The 14355-nt window shown below is 44.6% G+C and overlaps 1 long non-coding RNA gene across 1 annotated transcript in view; it reads right to left on the bottom strand.

The window, feature by feature from the left end:
* The window catches only part of LOC132249626 (uncharacterized), a 55478-nt gene continuing 41123 nt past the window's right edge, over nt 1–14355 (bottom strand). The window contains exon 2 of the long non-coding RNA XR_009461137.1: nt 1–5192. This is a non-coding gene — a long non-coding RNA (uncharacterized LOC132249626). The remainder of the gene's footprint in view (nt 5193–14355) is intronic.

Here is a 14355-nt window from a genome sequence, read left to right as displayed (position 1 = left end):
TTTAATTTTTTAATGTCTTTTTTATTTTGACTGAAGAAGACCATGACAACAATACATACTATCTCAATATTTTGTTAAACCCAAATCTGCATTAAAAAACAGAAAAAGCAAAAGGTTTAGCGCAAGACATTTTGTTCAATATTAGGCAGTTACCCTTGAAGTACTATTTGAGGACTCTGTCCACAGGTTCCTTCTTTCTTGGTTTCTTCTTTTTATTTTTTTTTATTTAGCTTTTACAAGCCTGTTCTCTCCTACACAACCACATTCAGATACCCCATTTCTTTGCATTTTCAATAACTTCTGAGAGTCTTGAACTAGGAACTATTTGAATTTCCTGATGGCTCAGTGGTATAATGTTTCAATGTTTTATAAGCCTGATTTGTTTTATTGAAGGCCTAACAAGCACTTTCAGACTCATAATTATGAGCATCTTGAATAGCCGAAAGGCAATTAATTACCTTAAGACGAGACGGGCTTTTTCACAAGCATTCAAAAATTTAGCAAACAGAGCTAATTAACTTTCATCTTGTTGTCAGACCATTCAAACCTGGGCACTAATTTAGCCTCTTAAATCAAATAATTGTACTTGGAGGTTGTTTCTGTCTATTCAGAGAAACAAGGGGTAAATTCTGAAAGTTGTTATGCTCACGGCGGGCTAGATTCTGAGATTCGGATCCATATTGGGTGCCCCTACGCAAGATGTGTTAATGAACATTAGTCCAACTTACTGTGTAGTACAAATGTGTGCAGTGGTTGTGTAGGGGGTGCACATGCACCCCCTGAGAGCTCCAGTGCACCCCCTGAGAGCTCCAGTGCTCTCTGCTTAGGCTATGGGCAGGGAGCGCTGGCGGGAGTGCCAGTGCCCCCTGCGAGTGCTGGCTGGGGAGTGAAGCACCCTTGTACTCCCAAAAGCAGCCGCAGCGATTGGGCACAGTGATTGGCCGTCTTGCGATTGGCCACGGGGGGGACCCGATCCCACTCCCCTCTGGTCGGCAGGATCGGCTGCGGCACCAGTTGCTCATGCATGTGTGTCTACACGTGCGTGCCCTTACTTCACAATAAAAATGGTTGATTGCGACTAAATTTGATACCTGCAAATGCAAGTATCAAATTTAGGGGTGATTAGTTAATGTGCAGTAGTGCATGTATAGACTCAAACTGGCACTAACTTTAGTGCTGGGTGGGTCTGCCCAGCCATTAGGGGAGCAGCCTAAGCCCAGCCCCAGGGCTCCTGACTGGCTACCTCTCCTGCTCCAGGGCTGGGCTGCTTTCTGGCAGCCCCTAGCTTCAGAGTATAAAAGCCTACAGCCATTTTGTGCCTTGGGGCACACACAACAGGGAACCTGTTTGTTGTCCACAAGCCCAGCAGGCGGGGAGGCCCACGCCAAGCCAGCAGCCTTGCCAGCCCCAGGCACATGGTAAGTCTTGCAATGGGGGAAGAGACCTTCCAGTCCCTGCCCCAGCTTCCTGGTCTGGCCTGCCTGCACTCCCCTGGCCCTGGGTTAATTTGAAATAGGCTTACTGCACAGTAAAAATACTGCACAGTAAGCCTACTGGGGAGCAAGTCACACCTGCTCCCTCCTGGAAGCAGATCTGTTCCCAATTGGAGCAGTCCAGAGAGGGCTGCTTCCACCTTGCTCTGCCATCCTGCAGCAGCCAGGGGGAACTCAAGGCTCCCCCTGTGCTAGCCCAGGGGATGGCAGGGAGCACAGGGCTGGTCCCCATGTGCATGGGATCAGGAGACAGTGTACACATCAGGAGGTGTCCTGGACAGGGGGCTGGGAAGAGCCTCCTCCCCTGTGCCCCCATTGGCCAATTGAGGCATGGGGCTGGGAAACAGCTGTGGGGGAGGGCAAGTCCCATCCCCCTGCCCTGATCTACTGATGGGGCAGCTAGCAGTGTGGCCCAGCGGGGCAGGGATTCCCCAACCAGCTGGGGGCTGGCTGCTAGCTGCCCTACTGGTAGCTCTTCAGTCCTGGCACTGCTCAGCTCCCTGCTCCTGTGAGGAGCCAGGAGCCCCACAGTGCTGCAACAGGATTGGGGAGAGAGGGACCTGGTCCCCACGCTAATCAGCTCCTGGCTTCTGGGGGAGCCAAGAGCTGAGCAGCACCAGGACTGGGTCCCTTGCTGGTGTGGCTGACTGGAAGCAAGTTAGCTCTCAGTCTGTGTCTACATGATCCCTATGGTGCAGTATCTACTGCACAGTTAGTATCTGTATTTACAGGTACTAGCTGCACAGTAGACTACTGATGCTACAGTGGGAAAGAAGATAAAATGAACTAGTTTATATAAAAGCAAGGGTGTTTTAATTGTTAAAGTGGCTATACACTTCAAATTTGATTCTGCTGAAAGAGATGGAAGATAAAATTAATAGAAGATGGTTGAATTCTGATGTATGAAAATGATTTTTGTCCCCAAATCCATACAGCATGATCTGTGTTTACAACTGCACAGCAAACTCAACTGTTCAATAGCAATTTTTTTTATTTTTATAAAAAAGACCTGCAGATGATGGTACTGCTGTAACTAGAGGTGTCTCTTACCTCATTCTCATCCAGTACCCTCACTTACTGTACCACACCCCAAATTAGAGCCTGATTCTGTAAACGCTTATTACTGTGTAACAGCTGCAAAGGCTTGCTTGGCTGCATCTGAGTGGGTGAGCTGTGCCTAAGAACTTTGCAAGGAAGGCATCAAAAAGTTTGCAGAGGGTGCAATAGCTTTTTCAGATGGAAAGTATGCTGTGCACAATGCATGCTTTTTACTGGAGGCATGAACGCCGCATGCCCCTGGAAGCTGGGGGGGCATGGTGAGCTCCCACAGATGGTGGTGGTGCTGTTGGTGGTTGGAGCGTGGTGGTTGTGAGTGGTGAGCTCCCGCAGACAGCCATGGCACTGTTAGCGGTGGAGGGCGTGGGTGGGGAGTGCTGACCAGCGGTTGGCAACCACCCACAGATGCCTCCGGCAGTAGACCTGTCTGAGGGGGTTCCCAGGGCTACTGGCACCCTGAGGATCCAGAATCCAGCATATTGCCCAGCCTAGCATGCCGCAGAGGGTTACATTTATAAAGGAGGTGAGGTCATTTGATGGACAGGCATTACACGGGGAATCAAGAGACCTGTGCTCTATGCACACTCTGCTGCCCACTCTTGCATAGATCACTTTACCTCTCTGAACCCTTGTTTCTCCTCTCATACTGTCAATGTATTTAACTTCAGTTTTAAGCTTCTGGAGAAAGGGACTGTGTTTCACTATATCTAGTATGGTTTCTGTTACAATAGAGCCTACTTCGTGATAGAAGCCTTTAGATGCAACAGCAGCAGTGGCAATAATAATGTGAATAACCGCACTGTTCATGGTGATAATGACTGCACTTGGACCCTAAGCTCCTGGTCCTTTACACTTAAGTGACATGAAAACCTTTATGCATGCAAATAACAACTCTGAGTTCACTGGGACTCCTTAGGCAGACAAGGTTCCTTGGGTGAATTTGATATCTTTTATTAGACCAACCCAAATGGTTGGAGAATAGTTATTAAGCAAGCTTTCGGGTTCAAAAACCCTTCATCAGGCTAAGGAAGCTTCAGCAGTTGGTGTGTGCTCTTCCTGGATGGAATGACAAGTAAAGAAGCCAGGGGCTGGGCTGGGCTGGGGAGTCAGTTGCCAGGCAGATTATAATGTATCAAAAATCCAATGTCTATGTTTAGTCCATGATCTCTAGTATCCAGCAGGTTGATGAAATGGAGCTCATAGGCTCGTCTCTGGGAAGTGTTGTGTAAGTTTCCCTTGAGGATCAGGACTGAGAGATTGGAGAGAGAGTGGCCCTCCTGTGAGAAATGTGCCCCCACCGGTAATTGGGTGTTTCTGTCTTTGATGGATTTCCGGTGTGCGTTCATTCTGGTGCGCAGTTGTTGTTTGGTCTCTCCTACATATCTTCCATCAGGGCATTTGGTGCATTGGATGAGGTATATTGCATTTCTGGAGGTGCAGCTGTAAGATCCAGGGATGCTGATGGCTCTGTTGTGGGGTGTAGTAATAGTGGGGGGTGGTGGAGATGTGGGGGCAGGTTTTGCATCTCTTGTCCTGGCACGGTCTGGATCCTTTTGGTGTGTTCTAGGCTTGAGGAAGTTTGCTTCTGGTGATGAGGTTGGCGAGGTTTGGTGCTTGTCTGAAGGCTAGGATGGGTGGCTCTGGGAAGATCTTTTTAAGAATAGGGTCTCTTTCTAATATGGGTTGCAATTTTTTGAGGATTTTCTGTACAGGTTCAAGGGATGGGTGATAGGTCATAACCAGCGGTGTGCGATTTGTGGGGAGTTTTCTTCTGTACTGCAGCAGTTCTTCACGTGGTATCCAGGTGGCTCTTTCAAAGGTGCGATCTACCTCTCTGGAGGAGTGTCCTTGCTGGGTGAAAGCCTTTTTAAGATTGGTGAGGTGGCAATCCTGGGTGTTCTCTTCAGTACAGATGCGGTGGTATCTGAGGGCTTGGCTGTATATCACAGCTTTTTTGGTGTGTTTAGGGTGATTGCTGGTTCTGTGCAGATATGTATGTTGGTCTGTGGGTTTCTTGTATACTGTGGTCTGTATTTTACCCTTCTGCATACTGATCCTTGTGTCTAAAAAGGGGATGTTGGTGCTGGAGTATTCTAAAGAAAATCAGATGGAGGGATGGTGACTGTTGAATTTCTGGTGGAACTCAATCAGAGATTCCAGGTTCTCACTCCAAATGATGAAGATGTCATCGATGTATCGTAAGTACAGCAAGGGTTTGCTGGTGCAGTTCTTGAGGAAGTCTTCTTCCAGGTGGCTTATAAAAAGGTTGGCATACTATGGGGCCATTTTAGTGCCCATAGCTGTTCCCATCATTTGGAGGAAGTGTTGATTATTAAAAGTGAAATTGTTGTGTGTGAGGATGAAGTGTATAAGCTCAGTGATATCTTTGGGTCTGTATTCTGGGTTGTAATCTTGTTCCTGTAGATATGTAAGGCAGGCTTGGATGCCATCCTGGTGTGGGATGTTGGTATATAGGCTGGTAACGTCCATGGTGGCTAGGAGTGTGTTGCTGGGAAGGTGGTCTATGTTTTTAAGTTTCCGTAGCAGGTCTGTAGTGTCTGGGACTCCTTAGACTCCTTAGACATTTGTGCAAGCAAGCAGGGCTGTAGGTCGTAATGTATTTCTATTTGTATCACAAAATACCTAGAACACATTCGGACACATTAAAACAAACAAAACTAAGAGAGCGTATCTAAAAAAAGTTTGCAACTATTACTTATGTAACTGATGGTTTAAAATTTAATTTAATCATTTTATACTTCTGCACACCAGAAATAGGGAAAGTAGATACCATGTGGCCAAGAGCAGATGATTAATTAAAACAAAGATTTGCCATAGATTCATGAACATACTCTTGTCAGGCACTTTATTATTATTTTAATCCTTTTTGTTTCAAAGATTGTTTGTGCTAATCTTCTCCTGCCCTTTTTTACTGTTCCAGAAAATTTTGTGGCAGAATTGGAAGTCGGGGAGGCTGAGACAAGCAGCATGAGGTATGGCAGTCACTTGAGTTCTTCCAGTCTGCACAAGGTTTTATGTGCTTCTAATTATCAATGTGTGGGAGTTTTGTCAAAAAAGCTGGGCGTGTGGTTCCTTTTGTTCTTCTGTGTCTATTGTGGTTTATGCTTTAAATGGGACACAAATGTGATTTATAGTGCGTGGCATGGTGCAGTTAGAGAAAACTGGGCTTCTCAAGTCAACACAAACATGAGCAGGGGAAGGAGTGCACTTGAACAGCATGTTCCTGTCGGGGAAGAAGTGTAGCTGAGAGGGATGCAGGACAGTAAACAACACATGAAAAGTTATTCTTCCCAAAATAATGGCTTCTTTCCATGCAGTCTAAAAATATACAGCATTGAAAGACAGAACTGGAGGAGATCAAAGATAACCGTCTCGAAGCAGAATCACACTGAAGTGTGAAAAGTGTGAAGCATGGCAGCATGGGAAGTGCTATATAGTTACAAGGGAAGCATGAACAGTAATAGAGAAGTAATTCTCTTCTGTCCAACACCGGCCTGGCTAACAGAGCTCAAAAGAATCCCACTTGGGCCTTTGGGTACAAACAAGGGGCCCAATTTGTATTGTCTTGTAAGCAGTAGCGCAACCAGGGCTGGGCCACCAGGGCAGAAACCCCTGGTGCTGACTGGGGGCAGGGAAGCGGGGAGGAATGGAGGTGGAGTGGGACACGCAGAGTTGCAGGCTGCTCCAGAGACACAAACATGCTATTACATAAGTATACAAAGCTGTATCCATACAAACTCATGATGTTCATCAATTAAGTACTGAATATACTATATTTTACATTGGAAAAAAACAAATCTAGGAGACTGTACTTAAAAAGATTGCTGTTTAATATATGCTGTTTTTGCCTTCCTCTCTAGCAGGGGCCATTGCCCTCTACCTGGGATCTTTTAACAACCTTTCACACAAGCAGGGTGTTGGTTGCTGTGGTCACCTGTGGCGATTAGGGTATTATGTCTTGTGTTTTGTCAGGGTTGATGGTAGTTTTACTAAAAGGTTAGATTTGGGGTTTCTATAGGATGGTTTGGATAGGGATGATCCTGTCTCAGGCAGAGGGTTGGACTAGATGACCTGTGGAGGTCCCTTCCAGTCCTACTTCTCTATGATTTTATGATATTCTATAGAAGAATTTGAGAAATAATAACATCAGGGGAAAATGCCTAAATAGTTTCCTTTAGTTTAACAAAAGGATCCATTGCCAGATTGGGGCTCAGCTTCTGAAAAAATAAGATATTTTGGGGAAGATATGTGTAAAAAGGATGGAATAGTCTTCTCTTGCTTATAATGACACAAAGTGACTGTAAACTCCTTCCTGGAGACTTAGCTACGGCTATCCATTCTACTACTGGTAATTAAGGTAATAGACAACATATGAACCTGAAATTAACCACAGAGATGAACCGTGAAAAAAACAGATGCATGAATGTGTAGTCCAAAAAGACACAGATAGGAGCAAAAGATTTAATTGAAAGCAGTTCTTCTGAAGATGGTACTATGCAGCAAACGACTTATGTCTGTACAACGTATAGGCAATAGTTTAGTGGGTTCTCTTGGAGGCTGATCTGGTGAGTTGTGGAAAACCTGCAACTGCTGCCGAGTCCAGTAGACCTTCTGTGAATCCAACAGTTAGATTGGATACTCAGGTACCTTCTCCATCTAGAATACTGGGTTAGCCATGAACCGTTCAGTTATGCAATAGTTGTTGAGGTCGACTGTTTTATGAGAAAGGATAGTCAATAAAATTAGCTGCAACAGAAGTGTTTCAAAACTCTAGGATGGCACCACATGGCAATAAAGAAGAAACAAATTGCTATTAAAGTAGAAACATAAAGGGCTGACCCATTTTAAACAAAGAAGGTTTGAATCCAAGATACATATGCATATTGACAAAGGCAGCAGAGGAGCTTGAGAGAATTCTTTCCTAGACAAGAGTGATTACATGATAGGAATACATATCATGGAAATGTTTTTCATGGGATTAAAGGTAATTTTTTCAAGATGTTGTAGGACATTGACTGTGGTCCTTGTAGTGGAAAGGAAACATACTTTCTAGCACAAGAAGCACTTGCAAAGATAATTTAGGATTGTCCTCACTTCCCTACTTCCCAAGTGTCCCTCACCTCATTCAGTGAACACACGCATACACCACAACACACTGTAGTATGATAGAGAAAACTAAAAGAACTTATGCCTTAGGGTATGTATGTTTTTACTGTACTAGATTATATTGTTTCATTCCTGAAGTCTCGTCCACTTACTTAAAATGGCTCACAAAACATTTGATTCATGTGCAGTAATTCAAAACATACTCCTCCACTGGAAGTCGCACACATTTTTACTCTCTCACTGTTTCAGGTATTTACTGTTTACAGCTGTGGAAATTCTACATTTTGGCACCTTTTGAGTCAGAGGGCTAATGCTGTGTAGATTTTAAAGTGACAGCACACAGATTCATTGCATCTTTTTAGGCCATGAACAGGAGTGCTACTTATGTGAGTTCTAGGATGAGGTTGGTTTCAGAAGCTATCCTGTTCAAAGTAGTGACCAGTGAGAAATAGAAAGTCTGTTTCTGAGCTGAAAACCTATAGTTCTTACCAATAATTCTTTAGAGTAGAAAGTAATTCTAAATCCATTTGTCTTTCATTAAGGAGAGTGCCTAACCCAAGCTGAAATTATTCAAGCAAAATTGAAATTCCTGGTGCTTTGTATCATGCTCTGGTCTTCCATTTTATAAAACTATTAGATCTGAAAGTTAATCTTCTCCCCAAATACATCCTTCTCCTTTTTACTTTTCTGCAGAGTTTCTATCTAGAATCTTCCTGAGCCTTCTTGTTACATTTGTAAAGTAACATTATACATATCATCATATGCCTTATTAACATTTGTGATGGCTTGATGGTAGAGCATTGACTGACAGAACTAATGCTATGCAGATTTTAGTGATGGGACATAGATTCACTGTATCTTGCTAGGCAATAAACTATATAGGAAGGCTACATATATTAGGATGACAGATTCTAGTAGAACAGGGATGGAAGGTTCTTGATTGTGTCATTCTGATATCAGATGTCAGGTGCTTGAACCTTACTAATTAATTATGATCAGGTTATTAGAGGGTTTAGATTGCCTGCCTCAGGCAGATGAAATTAGAGATCTCACAGATGAGGTGCTGTAGGAAAATCAAATTTAGACAGAGAAAGCTTAGCTTATGTTTTCAAAGATTCATTCAGTTTAAGGCTGGAAGGGAACTTTTAATCTAGACAATCTCCTATATATTATGGCCCTTTAAATTTCACTCAGGCTTATATTGTGAATATTTTGTGAATTAATAACATATAACTCATTTATTTTGCTGCTACTAATTAAAATCAATAACAAGGGTTCCCTTGAGTTAATGATAAGGGAAGGAAGTAAGTTTGGACTGGATCTAATGGGTGGGTATTTTCAGTTTAAGACAGGGTGGAAGTTGCACCATTTTATAGATCCATTATCTTCCAACAAGTTTTACTGATTTCCTCAGAGGATACCCAGTCTTCCTTTCTTTTCTATGGGTTCTGGAAGAAGTTGTTTTGTCCTCAAAATAGGCCACGCAGTAGGTACAAGATGTTGTCCATTATCAACATTTTAGAAACTGGCTAATCTTTAGTAATCTAGGCTAAGTGGAAGCACTCTAAATATCGCACTTTATTCAAAGTGCTCTAGACTAACATGGGAGCAAACAGAACCGATGTTCATGTTTGCAAGGGGCATGAAAGTAGCCTGCACTGGCTGAGGCCAGCAGCCTGGAGCTGCTCTTGCATGTATCCCAGGAAGCTGCTGGAGAAGCCCCTCTCCCCAGCCCTGCACCCCCTGCCATGGCTGGGGTGTAATAATGGGGGGGACAGAGGCCCCTGCCATACAGCCTCTGCCACAGCTTGCTGGCTTGGGTCTTGTTGGGGGCCAGGTAGGGTCCGTGTAGCAGGAAAGCTCCACTTCCCCAGCTGCAGCCTCTCTGTTGCTGTCCAGGAGTGGGGCTAGGCTGGTGCTCACCCAGAGCAGATGGGCACTGGCCAAGGCTAGCATTCTGTCCTGTGCCAGCTTTTCATTGTGCCAGGAACTGGGCATGGGGGACTGGGAGAATGGAACAGACCCACCCCCACATAGCGAGGACTCTACCTGGCCCTCGCCAAGGCCCAAGTCAGTAAGCTGGGGTGGGACCACATAGGAGGGGGCTCCATTCCCCCCATCCTCCTCAAACCTGGTTCCATTCGTGGCTTCTGGCTGCAGCTCTTAGGAGGTGGTGGTAGTGGGGGGGAACAGTCCCCCTGCCATGTGGGCTCCCCCCAGTTTGCTGGCTCAGGTCCTGGGGGTGGCCAGGCTGAGTCTCCATGGCAGGGGGGATCCATTCCGCACCCCAGCCCAGCTCCCTGACAGCTGCAGCTAGGAGCTGCAGCTCGGAGCTGTGTGCAGCTTTTCACCATGACAGGAACTGGGGATGGGGGTGGTGGGAGAATGGAGCCTTCTTGCTGTGTGGACACAGCCCAGCCCCCCATAAAACCTGGGCCAGCAAGCTGGGGGGGTGGTGCATGCAGAAGGGGGGTTCTGTTCCCCCAACTGTCCTGCCCAGCAACCAAGAAAAGAGACACCCTTTTCTGTCTCCTCTCTGTGACAACCTGGGTGGAGGGCAAGGCTGGTGCTTACCCAGAGCAGACAAGCACTGGCTGAGGCTAGCATGCTGCCTGTGAAGGGCACCTGGAATGCCAGGGGACTGCAACCTGAGTCACAATGAGATTTGGTACAGACATTTGATAAAGCACTCTAACCTAAAGTGCTCTAGTCTGATACCACATTCATTCAGGGTTGTCTTAGATTGGGATCTGCCATTTTTAAAGTGCTCTATGTGTGGTGAATATTTGTTTGGTTATTTCTTTGTTTTATGCATGCACTTAAAAAAGAATAAAACCATTTCCTGTTTCTGTTTTAGGTCAGTTGACTGAGGCACAGATAAATCTGCATCATCTCCTTTGCTGCTGTATAGTTGCAAATAACAATATTTAATTATAGAATCATAGATAATTAGGGTTGGAAGGGACCTCAGGAGGTCATCTAGTCCAACCCCCTGCTCAAAGGAGGACCATCCTGGAATTGGTTCATTCCAGCCAGGGATTTGTCAAACCAGGCCTTAAAAACCTCCAAGGATGGAGATTCCACCACCTCTCTAGGTAACCCCTTCCAGTGCTTCACCATCCTCCTGGTGAGAGAGTTTTTCCTAATATCCAACTTAAACCTCCTTTGTTGCAAGTTCAGACCATTGGCCTTTTTCTGTCATCTGCCATCACTGAGGAAAAGTCTCTTTCCTCTTTGGAACCACCCTTCAGGGTGTTGAAGGCTGCTTTTCAATCCCCCCTCAGTCTTCTCTTCTGCAGACTAAATTAGCCCAGTTCCCTCAGCCTCACCTCATAAGTCATGTGCCCCAGCCCCCTAACCACTTTTGTTGCCCTCCATTGGACTCTCTCCAATTTGTACACATCCTTTCTGTAGTGGGGGGTTCAAAACTGGACACAGTACTCCAGATGTGGCCTGAACAGAACAGAACAGAACAGAACAGAACAGAACAGAACAGAACAGAACAGAGGGGAATAATCCTTTCCCTTGATTTACTGGAAATACTACTACAAATGCAGCCCAGGATGCTGTTCGCCTTCTTGGCAACAAGGATACATTGTTGGCTCATATCCAATTTATTATCCACTGTAATCCATAGGTCCTTTCCTCCTGGAGCTACTGTTTATCCAGTTGGTTCCAAGCCTGAACTGGTGCATGGGATTATTCTGTCCTAAATACATGACTTTGTATTTGTCCTTGTTGAATCTCATGACAATTCTCTTGGCCCAATCCTCTAATTTGTCCAGGTCACTCTGAATTCTAGCCCTACCTTCCAAGGTATCTATTATACCCCCCAGGTTGGTGTCATCTGCAAACTTGCTTAGAGTGCCATCTTCCAGATCGTTAATGAAGATATTGAACAAAACCAGTCCCAGGACCAACCCCTGGGATACTCCATTTGACATTGGCTGCCAACTAGACCCTGAACTATTGGTCACTGCCTGTTAAGCCTGACGAACCAGCCAGCTTTCTGTCCACCTTACAATTCATTCATCTAACCCATACTTCATCAGCTTGCTTGCAAGAGTGCTGGAGGAGATTGTACCAAAAGCCTTGCTAAAGTCAAGATATACCACATCCACTGCTTGTGCCACATCCGCAGAGCCAGTCATCTCATCATAGAAAGCAATCAGTTTGGTCAGACATAACTTGCCCTTGTTGAATCCATGCTGGCTGTTCCTGATCAGTTTGTTTTCCTCTAAGTGCTTAGAAATGGATTCCTTGAGGACCTTATCTTCCCTCTTTATGCTTCCCTTATTTACTTTTTTGTTGGGAGATGGATTTGATCTTTCTTACAGAAGTCCTCCTGTTTCAGTGGCTGTTGATGGAACCCGTTCTCCTCAACAGGAACTGTACTAAGACCACTCAACTTGCTTAAAACAACTCAGCATTAAACCATTTAATAGTGACACTTTTTGGTTATTACTTATTTATGTTCCTACTTTTGAAATATACCACTTATAATTGTTTTTAGGTAGTCTAACGGTCTCACAAGGCTCCAAGAAGTATTAAGTGTGAAATTCTCTTTGTGCCATTGACTTAGAGTATATCTTTGTGAAAATTACTTGGTTTCATGGTAGCACAGTTTATTAACTTGCTATCATTTGTATTACGTTACCACTGCAGGGCCTCAAATGGGATAGAACCTGGTTGTGACAGGTGCTATGCAAACATATAGAAAACAAGATATCTGCTTGTAGAGCTTACAATATTTTATTTAAGATGAGACAAAAACTATTGAAAAGAGAGAGGGGAAGGAAAATCAGAGTAACAGAAACAAGGCATACAGACAGTTAGATTAGCTATATGCACAATCAGGTGCTCTCATTTTGACAATTAGTAATAATAAAATAATAAAATCCCCAGTAATCCCTAATTAAAATTTGTTATCTTCCTTTTACAGAACTGATACATTTTCATTCCAGTTTGTATGGTCCTTTAAGATTCCTCAGTAAAGGATGTTCCTCAGTAAACATCTGAGGAATCTTAAGAAGAATAGCTCGTAATTTGATATGACTATTATTCATTATGTGATAACAACCATTTCTATAGAATCCTATATCATCAGTCATATACTCTAGATTCAATCTTAATTAACTGGTATAAACATATTTGCTCTTTGGATGAAAGTGTTTATTAGGACCATGGTTGTTTGCTTTCCGAAATACACTTTGCAAAAGTGAGGGAAAAAATTTGCCAAGGAGTATACTGATGAGAAATCGATGGTTGTATTTGAAAGATTAACTGGTATACTTTAAAAACAAACAGAAAGTTTATTGCATGCTCTCTTGTGACTGCTTGTATTGACCAACTTAAAAGGCAATGTGTTGTAGTGCAGTAGGCATGGAGTTGAGTCAGCAACCCAAGTTCCAGTCCCAGCTGTCACTCACTGTGTGGCTCCGTTTTCTTACTATATACAGAACATACTGCTTCATGTATCTCTGTCCTGCTTTCTACGGTTGTGTTCCTAAAGCTGGGTGAGAAGAGGAGGGTAACATTCCGCAGGCAGCCCTAAATCTCTCTCCATCCTCACCAGAAAGTCTCTAGGTACATTTATGGTCCTCAGTGCTGTAGTATTGCAGCACTTCATAATCATTATTGGACATTAATGGATCTTCTCAACACCCCATGAGATGGTAAAGTAGGGCCAATATTTCACTAAGGCAAAATATGTATTTGGTGGCTTACCCATGGTCAAAGAGGAAGTGTGGTTAAGCTGGAAATCCCCAGTTCAGTGCCTTATCCATAGCACCTACCGGGTTTGGTGCCGCCAGCCATCACTATTCATTGTGATTACAAGTGTAGCTGAGCACACAAAACACTCTAGCCTTTTCATGAAGTTCAGCTTTGCCTTGGGGAAAAAGCCTCCTTTAACTGGCAGCCAATCAGGGATTTTTTAGGTAGTGTGGGTGTGCACACTCTGTTCTTCCCAATAACCTGTCTCCATTCTCAGGGACTGGCAGGGCAGAACAGGGAGGTGGGGGTGTGTAGATCAAGCCCAGCAGCACAGGTGGCTCCATTCCCTCCTGTGACAGCTGGGTGGCTTCTCTGTTCCTCCAAGACCTGTTCCTGGGAAGGGGATGAGGATATGAACTACTCACCAGAGCTGCCTGCCACTGTCTGAGAGAGGGTGAAGGAGCTGCTACTACTTCCGCACTAGAGCTGGGAGAGAGATGGGATGGTGGTTGGTGTAGGAGAGGCAGAGGTGAGGCTGGAGACAGCACAACTCTTATGGGGTAGACCAGATGGTGTGTTATGGAGGTGGGGAAGGGGCTTGAGGGCAAAGCAGTAGACTGGGATGAAACCATTTCTACAAGAAGAGGAAGAAGATAGAGCAGAAGCAGCTCTACCCAACTGGGCCACAGCTGTTCCTTCTTCCCCTCCTCTCTTCACAGCCTTGAGAAAAATGGTGAGACTCGGCCTCCTTGCATTCTTCACTATAGCAGTACTCCTGCTAGCCAGATCTATTTTTTCTTTTCCAGGCCTCTGCTTCTTGATGGTAGCACCAAGTCTAGGGCTCCACAAGGCCTATTCAGGCCATGGAGAAGCAGAAGAGCCTGAAGGTAGGGGCAGCTTTCACTAATTACTTTCAGGGAAGACTATTTAATTGCAAGGTAGAGACTCCTTTAATCAAACTGAA

This window comes from Alligator mississippiensis, chromosome 3 (genome assembly GCF_030867095.1).
Source record: "Alligator mississippiensis isolate rAllMis1 chromosome 3, rAllMis1, whole genome shotgun sequence".
NCBI lineage: Eukaryota > Metazoa > Chordata > Crocodylia > Alligatoridae > Alligator > Alligator mississippiensis.
The sequence above is the reverse complement of the archived record's forward strand: the minus strand, read 5'-3'. Positions and strand labels throughout refer to the sequence as shown.